Source organism: Tympanuchus pallidicinctus, unplaced genomic scaffold (assembly GCF_026119805.1).
Source record: "Tympanuchus pallidicinctus isolate F22 unplaced genomic scaffold, pur_lepc_1.0 scaffold4, whole genome shotgun sequence".
NCBI classification, from domain to species: Eukaryota; Metazoa; Chordata; class Aves; order Galliformes; family Phasianidae; genus Tympanuchus; species Tympanuchus pallidicinctus.
In genome coordinates, this window is record NW_026294758.1 from 17,009,782 (window position 1) to 17,029,888 (window position 20,107).

The 20,107-nt window shown below is 39.0% G+C and overlaps 1 long non-coding RNA gene across 2 annotated transcripts in view; it reads right to left on the minus strand.

Moving 5' to 3' along the window:
* LOC128089431 (uncharacterized) overlaps positions 1 to 16,082 on the minus strand; it is a 31,545-nt gene extending 15,463 nt beyond the window's left edge. For both annotated transcript variants that reach the window (XR_008210510.1, XR_008210509.1), the window contains exons 1-4: positions 15,660 to 16,082; positions 14,797 to 14,882; positions 13,700 to 13,788; positions 12,644 to 12,782 (exon numbers count right to left, since the gene is read on the minus strand). This is a non-coding gene — a long non-coding RNA (uncharacterized LOC128089431). The remainder of the gene's footprint in view (positions 1 to 12,643; positions 12,783 to 13,699; positions 13,789 to 14,796; positions 14,883 to 15,659) is intronic.
* Positions 16,083 to 20,107: the final 4,025 nt, after the last annotated feature.

Below are 20,107 nucleotides of genomic sequence, written 5' to 3' on the forward strand. Positions count from 1 at the left end.
CAGAGAAGAAGACTTAAAATCAATAATGTGTCTGTCTTTTCTCTATTACAGATAGTTGTATAGATGTACAGAAAATAAACTTGGCTACATGTTTACATGTCAATTTCAATTTTAAACTCCTACAAATATTCAAATTTTTCTGACCATTGCATTCATATTCTTACATTTGGGACTAAGCTTTGTGATCTTCACCTTTACCTAGATGTGTCCTTTTTAAAGGAATGCTAGAAGCTTTACGAGAAAGATTTTATATTTTTTTTAGCCAAAAGAAAGATGTCAGTCATAGCCAGTAGCTATAGCATGCTAGAATATGGCAGGAAGGAATCTCCGAAGAAGCTTTTCTCCAGCTACAACAGAAAAATCTGATTTGGGCACTGCTAGATTTTGATCCAGATTTTGACAAGACTATTCAGATCACTCAGAAGTCACAGGCAGGAAAAAACGAAAACCAATCACATGCATTGTTACCAAGTGGAAAATGTGCTGAAGTGGTGAACAGGTAAGGAATTCTGTATCTCTCTCAGTTATCTTTGCACACCTTTAATTGCTGGAAGGACCAAAAAAGCTCCTTGGAATTGCGGTAAGAAGAAATGCAACTGGGATGCTCTTCCAAACGTTCTGTAGCTCCTGATAGGTTTCCTTGCAAATTTAGGCATAAAATTGGGATCACTTGAATTGAAATTGTACTTGAAATGATGTCTACTCAATCTTTGCATCTCTGTGGGCAGCATGTGGCTTCCCTTGAGCTAAGGAGATGCAGAAAGCACTCAGCTCTGAGTTGATCAGGACCTGCCAGTCCTGCTCTAATCCAGAAAACAGTCCTAGACATATAATACATCAACATCATTTGGTGAGCCAAGAGTTTCTGAAGATCCCAAATCTTTCTTCTAAGTTTTCCACTATTTTTCTACAAGAAAAACTTGTTTTTTGCTCTCTAGAAAGTAACTGTCAGATAACATTACTGAGGATCATTTCTTGTGCAGCATGGAAGGATACATTTAGTCTTGTTAAGACCCTGACTCTATGTGTAACATCACAGTGACTGCCATACAAAAGTGGTAGTCCTACTGAAGCAACAAGTTTCTTGCATATGCATGCATGCCGTGTATTCAAGGGATGTGAATCTCCAAAATAACTATACAAAAACAGCATGCTGAAGTGCTGCAGGTTGATGAATGTGCCAGGCAGAGTCCAGTGTGTGAAAAAGTGTACAAAGCATCAACAAAAAGCACCTTGTGAAAAGTAGTTGTCACAAGAGATATTAAAAAGTATAGCAGCAAAAACAGACAGAAAAAACATCTCTTTAAAATGTGTAGGTACCAATGTTTCACTGTGAGAAATTGCACCTGCCTGGGTCTGTTAGACATTTTGGCTGGCATTAAATTTGCACACCTATGACACCATCAAAGGAGGTCACTTATGGCATCTGAGAAGAAAAATTTGTGCTGTGTATTTCACACACAGCTCGTCCTACTTTGGAAGTCAATGGGAGACTTTCAATGGACTTCAAGGAGTGTTGGCTCAACACCTACCCCATTATTAAGGTAGGTCCTCATGCAACACAGGAGTAATTGGATCCAGCCTCCAAGCACCAGTACTTCTAAATCCCAGTGTTAAAGCTAGAAATCTCAGTTCTCCAGCAAAGTGTGGCTGTTCTTTGAGGATGCATCTGTCTTTGTGTGGACAAACAGCATTCAAAGAAGCACACTTTTTCTGAATGCAAGCACCTAAATTGAAATTTGGATGACAGAGTATAAAGAAGCAGGTTTGGAAACTTCAGTGTGAGTCAGCTAAGTTAAAAGAAAGCAAGCATACAGGAACCCAAAGAGAGGGCTGAGTGTTCTGAAAGGATCAGGGTTTATTGTTTTTTTTTTCTTTTGGCAAGTATTGCCATTCTTCTGCTGGTGTGGTTCTCGGCAAATTTACTAAAAACTATTCATTCTCTGTCATTTGTTGGAAGTTAACTGACTCCTTCATTCTGTGGGAATGCTGTAAGAATATAAATCTCAACTTGTGACTGCTCACCTCTGAAGATAAAAATTAAAATAAACTCAGAGATATGAGATTGTGTTGGAGCTTTGTCATGTTCTTGATCGGGTAGCTAACTTAATCATTATGGCCTTGATCCAGGAAAAGTATTCCTGTGCAAAAAAAAGAAGCCCACTAACACACTTAAGTTTGCTTTTGCCTGTGCACAGGTCAAGTTGCAAAGCTGGAGCGCTGTAGCACTGTGAACACGAGGCCAGTCAATTGTCTTAGATACAACTTCTTATCCAGGCTGGTTTAAACCAGTAGTGCTGGTTATTGAAAAAATCATGTATTCATATATGAGAAGGAGGAACTTCCAGTTTGACCTTTCACGCATCTCATGGTATGTATATACGCTTATCAAAAATGCAATGTAATTTTGTGTTTTATGGTTTGAATCATATATAATCAGCATAATTTATGCAAGTTCCCACATGCCTGTTATGTAGTCAGAATGATTTTCATGAGGAGAAAGTGTATATAAAGACAGATCTGAGATATCTAAATGTGTATGCGTACAACCAGCAGGCAAGATTTACTGAGAATAACTTACTGGGAAAAAAAAGCTCTAGATCATGAGGCAGTTTACTGCAGTTTCCAGAACAGAAGAGGACAATTTTGATATGCATTAATAATTAAGAGATTTTTTTTTAATTCTTTTAATCCTTTTTCCTACTTTTTTTTCCCCCCCCCACTGTGCAGTGCTGGGGTGATGGAGAAGCATCACTCTGTGGTTACTGAAAGCTCAGCAATGGGAAATGGCACCAGGGCACACAGATAAGTGAAGTCTCAGAGAAACAAATGCCATCAGAGGATGCAGTCTGGGTGGTGTGTGAGTGAAAGGCAGGCCAGCCTCCCTGTCTATCTATCACTGCAGTTCCAGCACAGCATCACTCCTCGGACCCAGCACCACGGACGGTGTGCAGGCTGGAGAGAAAACGCTCTGGCAAATTAAACTGAAGTGCAAGGCGAGTCTCTTCTCTTTGTTTATATTACATCTTCCTCCTTATCTCTGCTTGTGCCGCACAAGTGACAGCTACAAGATCTGGGATAGCCCCTGTGTCGAAATTGTCTTTCTCACTGACGTACAGAGTACATGCTTGTATGTCTAGGTGTTTTGTTCTTGCTTCCTGAGAAAAGATCTTTTTGCTGCCTGTGTATTTGATGTGTATGTATGTATAATCATGAGAGTCAGTGTACGTTCACTGATGAAATATAAATCCCATTCTACATCGTCAATGGAAAACATCTGCAGATTTTGATTAAACTCATGCATTGCAACCGGGATTTCAGCCAAAACTTTTTAAAGAACAGTGAAAAAACAATCGATAGAGATGTACAGCAGAAAACAGTCACGATAAGTGAAAATGTCCTAGCACGTACCTTGGTGCACAAGCAAATGTGTTAGTACAGTCCAGATTACACATAATGAAGAAAGTACTGAAGGTTTTCAAAGAATTGAATTTTCAAATTTTTGCCAATCTGTTCTTTATTAATAGCTGCTTTTTTACTCTGTGTACCTGCGAATTTGCACGGGGTGACCCATATAAATGATCTTGGCTCAAAACATACTGGGAAAAAAAAAAAAAAAAAAAAAAAAAAAGAAGAAGAAGAAATAAAACTGATCTCCAAATATTTTTTCTGATTCACGTCAAACAAAATGGCAAAGCAAAAAAGCAGACCACAATGTTTTAGTGCTGGAATATACCTGCATGTGAAGTGTACGTTATTATTATAGAGAGTCTTCTGATGCTTCTCTGTGTTTTTCTTTGCAAACCATAAGATGAGGGGGTGATCACCAGTGGGAAATGAACAGTCACTGCAGTATCAGACTGGGCTGGAATCTGTCATACTTGGAAACCAGTGTGAATAGCATGGTCTTGCATCCAGGATAGTAAAGGAACATTAAACTTCTTACTGAGCAAAATGATGGCCAGATAATAATAGAACAAAATCAGTCCAGTTTTGGCATGCATTTAAATATGTTCTGACACATCACATAGCTTAAGGTTATGTATCTTCTTAAAGTTTTACTTTGTCCTTTTTGTTATTAAAAAAAAAAAAAGCTGAAGTGAAAAAAATATGTCTGGATATTTGTGAATTACTAAGGATTCAGTATGCATTAGTGGAAACTCATAGAAAATCTAGTTTTACAATGATACGGACGTTAGAAATTTGGTCATTTGTAAGTGTATGGCTTTTACTTGCAAGTAATTCCAGAGGAGGACACGGAGCACTCTCCTGAATGCACCACACAAACAAGTCCTGACATAATTTATTTCAGTTCAATACACTAAGCATCTTTTTACTGATACCATATTTGAACAAAGAAAATATTTGATAGTAAAGGGAGAGGTCAGGATGGTTTCATCTAAAAACATAATTGCACTTGATTGAGATACAGTTCTTTCAAAAGGAGTTAATGATATATATTTGCATCCCCTCCTCCCCCCCAAAGTGACAAATTATAAACTCATTTAATCAAAGCAGAAGTTAGGGTCACCTTGAAACATATTTTTCTGTCAGCCCTGTTGATGTCAACAGATGCTGTATGCAGAGTGACTGCAGAACACTGGATGATCCACAGTATAGGTCAGAAACGAGCGTTGTACTCCAAATTCCCTATATGGTGCTGGCTGCTGAAGTGATTGATTAGTCTTTGTGATCTTGTCATACAATAGACTTTCCAGTCAGGGCTAACCTTTCTTATATGGAAACCACAGCTTTTGCAATAATGGTTGAGCACTTACCTCTTTATATGCTTTATGTGAACCTATTGATTTGAGGCATACATGACCTTCTCTGCTTGAAACAAAAGATACTGTATCCAAACGAAGAAAATTGCAAGTTTTGGAAATTTGGAAAGTTGAATTCAAAGCAAATTTTATATTTGGCACTCACACAGCCAGAATTGTTCCTCAGTTTACTATTTTTATCTTGCATAAACATGATGTGTATAAATGGTTAAAGTCAGGTTTTATCCCCAAAACATATGACATATGCCTACAGCACAACACATTGTGATCACCAATTAAATACATCCGTTAACCTCTAACCACAACCCAGTAACTTAAAAGAAGAAAGAAAGCACCCCAGCAAGTTAACTATCTCTTCTTAGCCTAATCCAGAATTCTCAGTACAACTGGCCTAGCCTTTTGGCAGAATTTCTAAGGCTTTTCAGGAATACAGGATCAAGCTGTTCTCTACAGCCTAGGGCCTTGTGCCGTCTCTCTCAGCTGCTGCCACACATGAGATGATAATACAACTTTTTCATGTACTTTGGGAGATATGTAAGTACCACCCTAAAATTTTACAAAATTTATTTTCAGTTGACAGGGTCTGTTTTTATACTTCTCAAAGAAAAATCTTGCTACAAAAACATGTGTTACTCAACTCACCTTTAATTGCTATTTTTTTTCCTCTCATGTAGAAGTCTTTATTTCTCTTCCCAAATAAAAGGCCAGAAACAATGACAAGTACAGTGGGGAAGGTACCTTGATTTCTTGTTAGTACTCAACAAGTTCCTCTTCCTCTGAAAGATATTTCTCTGAAAGGCAGTGCTCTTGCATTGTATTGAAAGTGCCCTTTTTCAGTGCCATTTTGAATTGCTAATTTTTTTCAAAGCTTTTGGATGCTGAGGGCTTAGAAATAGAAAGTAGTTTGTGGAAGACAAGACAAGGGATGATCTAATTTCTGCACTGTGTTTTGTTGCGTGAAGGGCTGGAGAGGATGACGGTCAACATGGAACACAGATTCTCTTTCCATCCTTCTGAGAGAGAGGTTAACTCTGGCATCTAAATTCACACCCTAATCATTGAACATTGTGGGAGAGTGGACTAATGACAACATTGCTTTATACTCTTGACATTTTTAGGAGCTCTTTGGAAGGAGAACCAGTTCCATCAAGTTTGTTGTTTGAGAAGTTCTTATCCTAAAACATCCTTGTTTATTTGCACATAAAAAATAAAGCTGATGCCACAGCATAGGGGTAAATTATATTTTCCACTCCCAAAATCAAAGATTAAAAAGTAGCTGCATTTTTCTAGACAGAAAAAAATAAAACAAAATACGTCTTTCATTAAAAAAGCTATCTGCTACAAATTGCTCACATATGGAATCCTTCCACAATATCTTTCTTTACTTGAAAATGTTTTAGAAGCAAAGACAGATTTTTGAAAAAGTCTACAGGGATAAAAACATATAAAGTAACCTAATTTTACAGTGTCTGGGGAAATCCTCAGCCCTGAGTTGATGCCTGTCTCTGCTCTGCTGGAACGCAGATCTGTACACGTCTCTCCGAAGCTGACATCCAACCCCATGTCTCCAGAAATGCACACGGCTGTCTCCCATGCTGATGCTGGTTTATAACTTGGGGATTAGGACCAATCCTCTGACATATTGGGTGAATGACTGAACAACCAGATTATGCAAAGTCAGACAGTATTCCCAAACCATCCTGCCCTCTCCTTTTCTATTCCCACTATTAAAGGTGTGTTTTCAGAGAAATGGCCCTGGGACAAGGATGGAAAAGCAAAGGGAGAGGTGACTGCAGGCTTGGCTCTTGGGATGCTCCCAGAACTGCTCACACTTCTTCCTTCCAAAGCAATGTTACCAAATTGCTCTGGTAATTGAGGATATGCTTGGTCTATAGCATGACTTTATGAAATTCTAATCGTAATTTAATCAGTTACATGCACTTACAAATATGTTAATAAAGGAGGACTGATAAAGCACTGAAATCACCCAAAGAGTTTTTGAGTGATCTTTTTCATGTGTCACTGCAAGTAAATGTGGGAGATCCAACCCTGGCATCCACGTTGAAGCAGGACTTGCTCCAGATGTGTCGCTGTTTCGGGGGTGAAAGACTGAAAGCAGAGTAATAAATTCCTTTTCTGCAGTCTCATGTCTTTGCTTCAGAGGACATTCAGCAGGAAGCATATGAGTTTGACAGTGCTGTTCTGTCAAAATACCTGAGCTCAACATCCATTGTGACCTGACATATCTAACTGCATGTACAAAAAACTCTCCCTCGCTCCTGTCAGGCAAAAGAAAATTGATTTTTTTTTTCCCTAGGAAAATGCAGGGAAACATGTGTTTCAGGTAGCTAAAGAGACAGAAAACTGTGAGGTAATTGAAAGTTATGACCTAAAACTTTTATATTAGTTATGTTATGACCTAAAATTTTTATATGTTCTTATTCTTTCTTCGAATTACTTAGTGTAGTACTTCCTTGAAAAAATGAATTCCACACAAGCAAAAAGTTAAGAGCAAATGGGAAAGACCATCTCTTCGCTAAAGTTTGAGTGAGATTGTCTGATATCTTGCTGTCTTTTCATTCAGATGCTTTGTTGATTTCACGTGTGGAATACCACCAGCATTCCTTCTGTTGTACAGACTTCTCTTAGGTGAAGGTGCTTCAGTGGTTCCACTGCTGTTTATTTTATGTGAAACTTGTTAATCAGTGGATTCACTAGATGCTTCAGGCCAAAGGACAAATGTACTCTAGTTTATTTGAGAAGTCAGTTGTCTAAAATAACGTGAATTCTACTCGTACACACTAGAAATCAACACAAACCTGGGATCACCAGGAAAATAAATGTTCATTTTGGGAGAAAAAATTTCCAGTATAGTTTCTTTGTTACCTTTTTCTAAAGGACTAATTCATCATCAGCACAGATCTACTGACTTTTTAGGGAATACATCGTGAATGAAACCATCTCACACACAATGCTATACAAGCATAGAAGCAGCTAGAATTGCACCTGACCCCAAGTAGGCTGAAGGAATAAGGCCACTAGTGCTTCATCATATCAAAACTCACTGCTTTAAATAAAGACTCAAGTATTCTTTACAGCTTTACCCATTGGTGAGAAATTTTTCTTTTTTATCTACAGGTCTTGTCTCTTCAATTAAAGGTAGGTGAGTTTACTTCTTAGGTGAGTTGCAGGTTGCAAAATGTGTATTTACTTTCTCAGATTTATATTCCCCCAACTTCAAACTTACTCCATGAAAATAATGAACGTGGATCTAAAGTGGAATAAATAATTGCTTGATAGCTTCTTGCATAGTCTTTAAAGTGCTGTGCAGCTGCTGATGTATGTTTGTGCTGGCATTGCGGAGTGGAGCCCTGGGAATAGGGAATCTGATTTCAGAGAAACAAGAGCCAGCTTCAAAGAAGTGAGCAACTCTCCCCAGCTGATAGAACTTTTACTGAAGGAAAACAACAGTGTAGTAAGAAACACACCAGCAATATCTCCTGTTACTCCTCTGCAATGCTTTTCAAAACTTTCTTCTCATTTATCTGATTATGCACTTCCGTTTCTAAATTCTCCCTTGTGGCGGTTTTACCTTTTCTGTTAGTTTAGGTGTTTGACTATAGATTTCAGTGTGAGACCACGTTACTTCAAAGCACATTATATTGGTTATTAAAGTGGGAGGGGAGGGGAGGGGAGGCAAGGGGAGGGGAGGGGAAGAACCTCATGTAATTTTGATTATATCCTTAGAGATGTCTCCAGAACGGGAAACCAATTTGAGATCAATCAGACAACACTGCACTTTAATACAGATTAAAATGTTATTACCTTCTAATAATGAGCTAGTCCAGAGTTATTGTTCACTGATGCTGTGGTATTTAAATACTAGAGCTAATCTAGTTTTGGCTATATGTAGACAGGAATTAGATCATTGAAGTAAACACTTTAGGCACGGTAGTAGATTTGCAACTTTTCAAGAAAAGCCTGAAAAATGTAGATGTGAGACAGTGTTGAAAACATCACCTGTCTTAAAACATAATTTTTTAAACAAAAAAAAAAAGGAAGAAGCAGCATTAGAGGACTCTGTCTTCCCCCTGTTTCATCTACTACTGATTTGGTCATTTACATAAAGGAGAGTAAGTCCAAAATCTCAAATCTGGAGATCTAGTCACTCCTGTAGTATAGATTTCTGAACTGAACTGAACAAAATCGATATACTCACACTGGTTATGCCATTCTGATTTACACCAGCCCAATAACTATTTCTGAGAAGACCTCCCAGTGTGCATTATTGACGTACGATAACATCTTTTCCTTTTGGCTGTGGAAGAATTTTCTTTTTTCTCTTAACTTTCCAAGCACAGTTTCCTGACACTAATAGGTTGGGATATTTCCGTGGGAAGGCTCTGTGAAAGTTGTTCCTTGAACAGGGAGAGAACAGCAATGGTTTGTTTAGCTATTCTGAGTCTATGATGGATGAAATGTCAGAAATAATTCCACAGGCTGCTGCTGTCTAATCCCAGGGGACAAATGCCTGCATTTGAAATCCCACTGCAGGATTAATTTGCCAAAATGAATCACTATTGCAACACCTTTTGTTACTTTTGCGAACAACAATACAGTAATGCTGACAAATTTTAAACGAGGAGCATACTGAGCCTGGAATTATTAAATATCACTCACAATTAAAGTTAGTTCTTAAATTTAAATTGGTAGAAAGAACTTTGCAAAGGAAATACATTCTCCAGTCTCCTCCACAGGAGATACAGAACATCTCTGGACTGCAAAAACTTTAGGAGGTCCCAGGGACGTTCTGGAATCCACTTGATGATAAGCTCATCCAGGTGTACCTATAGGTCGTGGGATTGGTTCTCTGAACTGAGGAATATGAGACAGCACTATGGCAGCTAGGTGAGAATTCCAAAGATTTCACAGCACTGAAATATGTTCAGCAGAAATCTGAAAGCTGGGAGGTCCTCTCACTCTCTCTGAATTTGAAGGAATAAGGTCATATTAAAGAGCAAGGACAAAATGTTCCTCAGGGAAGGAAATTGATAGATGGCTCACTGCATGGGGAGTGAACCAAAAAGTCATAGGAAAAAAAAGATAAATTCAAATGCAATTCTCATTCTACATTTGCTTATGGAGAGTCTACCATAAGCAGTAACCAACTACGATCTTATGTAAATTTTAGCCTTCTCCAAACTTCTGTGGCCTCATACAAACTAAAAACTGTTACAAAACCTCAACAGTTATTTTCAGATCTTTTTATTCTTTCTGAGTCTGAGTCTACAAAAGGAACGACACTGTTTATAACACCAGCCCTTATATTCAAAAATAATCTCTGATTTTCCAAGCGTTCTGTGTATCTCTACCTCACCGAATGAAAAAAAAAAAAAAAAAAAAAAAAAAAAAAAAAAAAAAAAGAGCAGTTTTGCCTCAATCTGCATGAAATATGCACAAGGAGATTTGGTAATTTTCCATTTCTTTCACTACAATATGGGTACAGAGCTGCTCTACAAAGACCATTCCTGTGACCTAACTCTTACCCCAATTAATACACTGACAGTGGGAAGACAGACCCTGTTGTGGTTTATCTTCTACTGAAATGGATCTAGGATATTCTCCTTATATCTCAAGCAGCTAAGTGGTCAGACTGGGCTTCTCTCTCTGTTTACTGAGGCTGAATTTCTCACAAATTGTAGAAACACTGACTTAAGAGGTGTACAAATATCATCTAAGTTTGTAAAATCACTACTTTGTGTAAGTATACAGGTTAATTCCCTGGAATATCAGTAGTATAAAAGTATGCATTCTATTTTAGCTGTTCTGTTGTTAATTTAGTTTGGGGTTTGTTTTTTGGAGGGAAGGAGTGAGGTTGGCTCTACACACCACGTGTAAAGTTCCTTGATTAAGAGAGGCACTTTGCAAGATCTCAGTGAGACAGAAGTTGTCATTAAGGCATTAAGAAGCAAGATATTCTATACAAGAGTTGAGACCATGGTAGCTTATGGATATTTTCATTATGCATATAGATGTCTAATCCTTTTTGAATCCTACTAATCTTTTGGCCTAAGTTATACCCAATATCAGTGAGTTTACCAGGTTAATTACAGCTTTTGTTTTGTTTTGTTTTGCTTTGCTTTGCTTTGTTTTAAATGCTTGCTTTGATTAGATTTTTTTCCTTATGGCTTCAGTGAACTTTATTTTCTTAAGTGGATTAACAGAAGAACCTATTTTACCTTCTTGTTTCCATTATCTTGAATAGTGCTACTATACTCCCTTACACTCATCTCTATCTACTGCATAGCCATAATCTGTTTGCTTTTTATTCAAATAAAAATATGTACATTTCATTCTTTTCTGCAAGGCGTGGCCTATGTATTTCCAGTTATCAGATGGTGATGAAACTGCACCATCGTGTCTCCTCAGTTCATGTTTACATGAAATAGCCTTTAAATAAAAGGCAGAAACAATCCTGAGAGCAGGGAGTGGAACCAAAAGGATGCCTGAGGCCCTGGAGCCGTGCTCCCTTTCATATTTGGTCATTGGCCCTGTGAATCCTGAATCCTCTCCTTGACTGCAGTCATTTTCCTAAAGGGTGTGAAACACGGGCTTGTGTTGCCTGAGGCAGAAGGGAAATGGAACCCATGTGTCCCTCTTCCTGTGTGACTGCCCTGACAATGGGCTATTGCACCGCAAGGAGGGGGTGGGCACTTTCTGTATCCTCTTCCAGAAGTATTTTAACAGAAAACAGTAATCTCTTCTCAGTTGCTTTGGAAACAAAGAGAAAGGGATATAAAATCTACATGCATATGAATGTTGGGCTACCAAGTCAAGAGGTCCCTCTGCCAGCTGAACTGAGACCAGCTGAGGCATAGGATGCTTATTCATCATTTGGGATTTCCAGCCTCAGAGACACTTCTATGTGGGACCATTGTGGCATCCCCAGATGTCAGCAACCCATGGGCTGCCTCTCACACACCTGATGGGCTGCACCAATTCCTGGACATGCCTCTCTTTCAATGATGGTAGAAGCAGCCAGGCTGCCAAACACTCTAATTTATGAAATAACATAAAACCCCGCTTAGATGATTCTGCAAGCAAGCAGAAGAGAAAGTCAGAGTCTCTGAATCAGATTTTAGTCTCCAACAAGGAAATACAAAGCTGACTTTCTGTTTTTGTATAATTATCTTAATGTCATTCAGATTCTACCAACATACTTTAAAATCTGTGTTTTCTGCTTGCACTGTAACCACTGTGGTTAACTTTGCCTTATCATGTTGCATCTTAACAGGAAAAAAAGGACATATTTTTTTCTTTTATTTGGCATGTAGGAATCAGTAGTAACTATTTGTGATTCTTCACTACTTATCACTAAATATCACAGCGTATATTTTATAAAAACAATGGCATCTCACTGATATAGGTCCTACCACCTCACTCCTTGTAGTTTGTGTCATCAGCTGTTATAGCAGTTTCATTGAAAACATAGCGCAGCAGCAAAAAAGAATCTTTCATACCATATCAAAACACCACCACATGACCATGGTAAAATTTCTAGCAAAGGCTGTGTTTCTGGTGAAAACTGTTGACCAGTTGTTTAGGAATTGTCTTCCTCACAAGTGTATCTCTACATAGACCAAGAGAACTGGCTTTGGCTGAGTATTTATTTAGCTTTGTCTGGTTTTACTGAGTTCTCATTCTCTTTTCCAGTTCTGTTTATGAGTTTAGTTTGAATTATTGTGCTTAAAAGGAGGGGGATCACCTGTATCCTCATCTGACTGGTAGGACTAACATCAAAGCACAGCTTGATGACGTGTTAGGGGAACTTTGTGGTGACATTTGAGGAACAGTTTTACCTTTGTTCTTGTTATTGATACTGTAGGCTGGTCAAGATGGGCAAAACTGGAAGCTGCAGACTGCTCCTCTTGATCACCGCAGTCACGCTGGTCTTGGGATCCACGTGATAATCTGTGAATCGAACGGTCTTTTTCCCTGCTTGAAAAGCAAAATGCAGGTTTGTTGTTCGGTGAAGAAATTGTTGATCATAAGTTCAGTGTTTACCTATTAGATCTCCACTGCCCCTCTTTTTTTTCCAATTACTCTTTTTCCACAAAGTAGAAGTCCTTTCATCTCAATGAATGTTGGTAATGCACATTAGAAGTAAAGATGAGGGAATAAGTTTTAGACGGTTTGTTCTTAGTTTGCCTTGGTGTGTAAACTGCCATCACTCTTTTGTCTCCAAAGTCCCTTTCACATGCTTAATAACTACCACCCTATCTGGGGACTGTCTCAAGTGCACAGCTAGCACGTGTGCCAGAGCCAGAACAGTAACTTGTGAAGCACCTAAATCCTCTTTTTTCATTCTCATCTCATGCTTTCATGAAAGTATGCTAAAAATGTCACTAGTTTAATATGTTCCATCACTTTCTAATGGTGCTATGTCTATGAATTACAGTGCAAGTATTGCAACTATTACTTGCAAGGTTTACAAGTACATTATTTTTTTAATAATTACCCATAAATTTCAACTATCCTGGAAAATATAATTGACCACAGAGTACTTCCTAATGGGGCATGTGTGCCAGAGGTGAAAATAATTCTATAGCAGCAAAGAGCTGTGCTTTTTTTCATGAAGATTGTGATTGCAAATTAATCCTTTGAGAATCCTAACCTAATGTACAGATCCTGCAAAATAAATCCCAAGTGGCTGACAAGAATTATGTTGGAGCCTCAGCCCTGACAACTACTAGGGCCCCTTTCTACTGCTGGCCATATAGGACTGAACCAGCAAGGGAGACTGTAGGTGATTGCAAGGTGGAAGAGCCACCATCCTCCAGTTCACCTGGACCTGCACTTGGGAAGTACTGTATAGTTCCAGGGGATCATAAGAAGGATCCAAAAAATCAACATACACAATTCACTTGCCTCACTTGCACAGGTTGGCTTGACCCAAAAACTGGAGGTAAATTCTTTTGTGTTTGAACTCTGATGTATTTCATTCCTTCATAGCAGAAAAAAAAAAAAAAAAAGTGAGAGAGATGCTAATTTTTATGACACTAAGCATTTCCTTCACTTTCTTTCATTATACGTACCATGTCCTACTACTCAATATAAGTGCAGCATATGCTGTTAGGTGGGCCCATTAATTACGGTATCTCACTAGACCTTTAAAATGAAAGCTACTGCCTCTGGTGGTTTAGGTGGAACAGAGATATATAACCTCCTAAAATATCTGCAGTAGCCCCAAGTTAACAGCCAGTATTTTTTAATCCTTTTAGTTATATTAATACCCCATTTTTTTTCTGGAATGGAGTTTGCCAATATAATTTGCAATTATTACTTTGCATAATAAATTCATCTTTTTGAGCTCCTGACTCTAAAAAGCAAATCACCCTGAATATATTATCCATGGGAAATGAATTTGTTTGTGTGTTTTGCCCAGATATATACAAAATATTCTTCCTCCTGGCACAGAAGGGAAGAACGGGATAGATTTTAATAAGATGGAAGAAGAATCAAGACAATTTTTGCAATAAAATCCTGCATAAGCCAAGCTCTCACAGTAACAAATCCCCTGGCAGGAGGCCTGACAGTGGACTGTGTCCAAGACCTCAGTCTGAGTGGCGTCCAGGGGCTGCACGGAGCAAGCCCGCCATGGCTGATCATCTCTCCCTTCCAACCATTCGTCCCATGCCAGCAACCCACCTACCCTGGAGAGAACCAACTCCCCTTCCCCAACCACCACCCTGCTGCCTGCCACGCATCCCATCCCCCTCCAACCTGAGATGCCAAACTCCAGCCACATTGCTGGGAGCACAGTCACGGCGAGAGTGGGCATTTTAATTGACCTCCGCCTCACAAGTTAATTTGGGTAGCCGTGCTTTCCTTTATTCTTCTTGAGGTTTAAAACGGCGCCGGCAGCTTCATGCACATTCTTTCCCTTATTAGTTCAGTTCCCAGGCTGACATTTTTGTCTCTGTTATAATTTTCATTTAAGCTAACAACTTACTTGCTGGGCTGCTCATTTGAGTCAATAGTCATGAGGGTTTGCCGAGAATGCTAGCCAGGAGGCAATTGCTTGATGCTGCTTTGTCGCTGTTGTTGTTGTTTCAAGGAAAAAAAAAAAAGAAAGAAAGAAATATAATAATAATTAGAAACAGTGAGTCAGTGCTGATACTCTCATGGTCAGATATCAATTCTTTCGTGTTAACATGAAACCACACACAATGGCTTTTACTGTGTGTTGACATATTCTGCAGGTTGTATCCTGCACCAATTTGCACATCATGTTATTTCATTTATTTAACTGCTATTGTGAGGAGTGAAAATTGGAGAAGAATTTGACCTTTTTAGCTTTATAAGCATTTCACAACGAGTTTTAGAAATCCTTCCTACTTCTGCTTTAATACCACCACTCAGTAAATGCTCATATTCAGGCTTGTAATCTGACTGGGTAAAATTATTCATGAATGTCTTTTCTTTCCATCAATACTTTGGCACAGCAACTGGGCAGATCAGGGTACAACAGTGAGATCTTGCACACAGTGTTCATCTACCCTTATGCAGATCGACAACTGCATGTGAATGCAGCATTCAGTAAGTGCACGAGGAAATATTTGTATTATCCTTCTTTTTTTAAGGCACAATGGATTACAGTCGTTTTCTTTTTTTTTCTTTTTCTTAAGAAATAAGGCTGCCATTTCCATATGTGATATTAAAAAGCTACTTCCCCCGTATCTTTTACTTCTGTAGTCAATGCTGAGATCTCAGCCAAGGGCACAGCCTAGGCATTTGCATGTCAAGATGAAAATAATCCATTTTGATCCTCTATAGAAAATGTGGTAATAGTGGAAGAAGCTCAGAAAACATTACCCATCTCTCTGTGCCATGGGAGTCTTGAGGGAATAACATTCCAAAGAGGGGTGTGCTGCTGCAGTGCAGCACTGACTGGAATGCTGGGAAGAACACAAAAAGGAATTCAGACACAGCAGAACTCATCCTGAGAAAAATCGGATCTGTGCTGATGGGGGAAATGAAAGAAAAAGAAAACAAACAGCTGAAACAAAGGCTGGCTTCATCCCATTTACTCATAGCACCTAAATGAGTTGTCTAAACTCAGGGTATCTGAGATGTCAAACTAGGGATGCTTTCACCATAGGCTCCCAGGTACTCAGTGGGCAGAGGGAGGACCCTGAAATATTTATTAACTGAAGGAAGGATGAATTCAAACCAAGATATACTAGACGGATACTGAAAAAGATCAGTTTGTATGTAGATTTGCAGCTGGCTATGCACTGTTTTGTTTTGGACATCTGATCCACTCTTTTAAAAGAATTACGTAGCTGGTGCTGATCTGGTTGGGGAAAGGGCTGCTGACGTGGAGCAGTATGTGCCCGCACACTATAATACTACTTTTTGTTCTGGAGGCAGATGCATTTCTCCATTTGGAAAGGTTCTGGAGAATCAGGAAGAGTGCAGATGAAGTCCTGCTTCACAGATCTGAAGCTCAGCATTAATTCTAGGCTCAGGTCTTCAGAGCCACAGCCATTAATGAACGTGCGCAACTTAAAAATGCTCATAGGTGAATGGTGAAGGCTAAGATATACAGATCAAGCTACTAGAACCAAGTAAGTAAAAGAGAAAAAAGAAAAAGTAGATCAAGTAAGCTCAAGCCTCATTTCGTACCGCTTTGTTGCCTTCTCAGACCATCTGCCTTTCCAGAGGTGGGCCTACAATGTTTTCACGTCTGTAAACACCAACAATTCTGACTTTAAACTGCTCCTTCTGAGTGTCCGTAAAGTGCTGCAAGAAGCACTCCCACATGGCTCGCTCCCACACAAACATTCAGCATGTAATGCAGTGTATTCCTTCCCCTCTTCCCAAGTCCCAGGGAAGTAAAAGTCAAATTGGACTGGAAGGAATGAGAAGGGTGCACAAGGCTTGGAACAGGAAAAAAGCAGTAATGTGAAATAAAAAGTGTGGAAGAGAACATGGAAGAAATCCCCAGGCCTAGCAAGAAATCTGTTAGAGACTGATTTTTAAATAGAAAAGTATTTCTGTGTATTAATGGGGTAACAATTCTTACAGACATGTTATAAGATTTATGTTTCACGTTACAATGTGGTTGTTATCCCCTTTCATTTTAAGTGTGCTCCTTATTTATTACTAGGACCTTCAGAACAAGCTTCTTAATCTATAGAACTGAAATATGGAGTCAGGAAAATTACTCTCTGTCTCACTTTTGAGTCTGTTAATCCTTGAGGACTCCTCCTACGAAACTCACATTTCTGTCCTTATTCTCCAGAAAAGAACTGCTCCATTCTCCTCTTCCTCAGCTCACCTGAGAATTATCCAAGGTCCTAAGTGTTAAGACTGAGATCCCTTCTGCAGAAAAATCCTGTTTAAATCTCCTGGATATTTGTTAGGAGGCAAAGACTCAAAATCTGCAAAAATAATATGTGCTAAAATTTGCGGAAGGAATAAAATTAATGCATATGCCATGGCACTACCCTGTACTACTTCCCATCTGGGAGGAAAGAAATAGGCATTTCAGCTTAATAATATGCATGGTTCTCCCATTAGATTCCAGAATCTCTTAATGTAGATACACATCATTTTCTGGATATCAACAAACCACTTGAAGTATTATTTATACTCAAGGCTAGAATGATTGCCGTGAGAATAATTGTGTAAAGGGTGGAATAGGAAAACAAAATTAACATTGCTGAATGGTATTCAGGCCTCAGTGATTTGGCAAACTTAGCAAAGATCACATGTCAGTTAAATGACAGATATGAGCCATTGCAAAAAATACAGCGGTATTTCTTGAAAATATCTGATAGAGTAAAGGTTAATGTTATTAACATTCTGTTTGGGATGTAGTTGGTGTGAATGCAATATGTTCTTTATGATTTCTGTTTTCAAATATCAATGATACTTGATTTTTTTATTAATAGTGTGTAAGGACGTATTGATTTTTTTCTTCGTAAAAATAATTAAAGCTGTTAAGCTTGGAAGAAAAAGATCTAAACAGATTAAATCCCAGCCTCTATAACTGAACCTGCAGAACTAATGTTTCCATCATTCATCACAGCATTTTACTCTTCTTGGCTACATTCAAATTCATTTTCTATTTTTCTCTGCTGGGTGTAGATGCTGCTTTCTCCCAGTCAGGCTCTTCTCAGCCTCGTTTGGATGTGTGATTCTAAAGATCCCTGTTTGTACCCTGAACCCATGGAAAACTTCTGGAACAAGTAAGTGCTCGAAAGAAATATGAAACATGTACTTTTCTCCCGGTACCATGGGCTGATTCACTCTGCTCTTCCTAAGGCTGTCATATAGACTGCTTTAATTCTTAAAGGACGCTTGTGTAACTGTAGAGAAATGATGCATACATGGTAATGTCTGTGACAGTAGTGCTGTGGGTTAGGCTCTCTTTGTCCATATTTGAAATAAAGGTACCTTGCCTCATTCATCCCTTCCTGAGAGCCTGAGCTCTGCACTCTGTGTTTCATTTTCTTTCATGTCTTTCCTCCCAGGCTCAGTTTTACAGGCACTGGTTTGTTCTCATGTCCCCATGGGAGAACTGTAAAGGGTGCTGTCATTTCCATAATTACCAATGACTGCAGAAGTTCCTCCAATATGTGAATGCCTTCAGTTACTCATGCAGAGATTAAGGAACACAAGTAAAAATATCTTCCCTGACTTCCAAATACATTAGAGCTGTGTTCCTTACAAGAGGTGGTGAGATGGAACATCTCATGTAAAGACCTCTGTACAGCAAGGAAGAAGGGGATGGCCCCTAAGAAAAGAGTGGCCACCAAAAAAGCTGCACTGAATCAATTCTAAGCAAACATTTCATCTTAGAAGAAATAACCCAGCAAAATTCTGAATGTGATACAACTAGTGATTTACAAATGGAGGGAATGGTAATGAGGGCTGAAAGGCCCCACACTCAGCATCCTAACCAAAATGCATCAAAACATTGGTGTCTCAGGGTCACCCAACACATCACTTCAGCAAAAGGGCCCAAGCTGTGGGACACGGGCATGCTGGAGATTCATCTGGTATGCTTGGGCACATCTGGGGACACAACGCTGTCACAGATGGTAACACTTGAGCAGGCTTTTGTATGTCCCTTAATGTTGCACACCTTAGGCTGACGATGAACAATGTGCAGTCCGTTGACCCGTAACAAGCACTCGTTCCCTTTCATGTTTAGCCATATTACACCGGGTGCTGTTGCACATGATTTCCGTGAAAGACAGACACATGGCCCAAAAGTGAGTGAATTTTCTATTTGAACCAGTTCAGTTTTTGACCTGCCACCTTCTCCATTCTGACCAATCTCTTAATCCACTTGATTTTAAAACTGTGCAGGCTTTGATTTTACCCCTTGTTCACCCTTTAAATCTCATTTCTTATCCCCTAACTCAATTAATACAGCTTAGTTAAAATTGTTACAAACATCTTTTTGGGATTATCCTCTTAATCATAATTTTAAAATGAATGGAATATTAAATAATCTGTACTCATGATGTAATCAGAAATAAAAAAAATCCTATGAAAGCTATTTAATAATATTCTAAACTACTCAGCATTTAATTAAGGCTATTAGAAGATTAGAACTGAGATAGAAAGATGAATAAGGAATAAATCTGACGTCTTTACCCATTGTTTCTAAAATAAATGACCACATTAAGGTCTTCTGAAAAATAATATGGTAATACTTTTTTCTCCCACAAGATCCTGCTTTAGAAACGTGCTTTTGTGCTTGGGAGGGGAAGAAGAGGGGATTAAAGTCTTTGAAACTGCTCTATAAATACTACGGACCTGCTGAGTATCAGCCTGTCTCTTCACTGGAGCCAAAACAAGCACCCACATTCTGGGATCATCTCTCTAACCAGAAGAACACTCTGTAAACTCTCTGTGTGGAGGCTTTCATGCAGAATCCCATGTGAAGAGATGTGCTGTGGGTGCAGAGGACACAACTGCCCTTCCCTCAGCCCCACAGCCGCCCCATCCCCACATTGTTTTTCCCTATGCTTCCCAGCTCCACTGTCCAGGACACAACCTCAGCCACCATGCTCAGGAATGCCAAGCAAGCAGTTTTGGGTACATCTGACATGCAGATGCAAGGCATAATGGCTTTCTGTAGTGCTTTTCAGCTTGGACACTTGCAGAGATTACAAGCAGCCTCAGTCTAGTCTTATTTTATTTTATTTTTTATTTTGATTCCCAGTAGCCATTCGAAGGTGAAATGCACCTTGCATTAAACCTATTCTAGTGGGGTTTGGGATCTGATTGTGCATTTGTTCTAC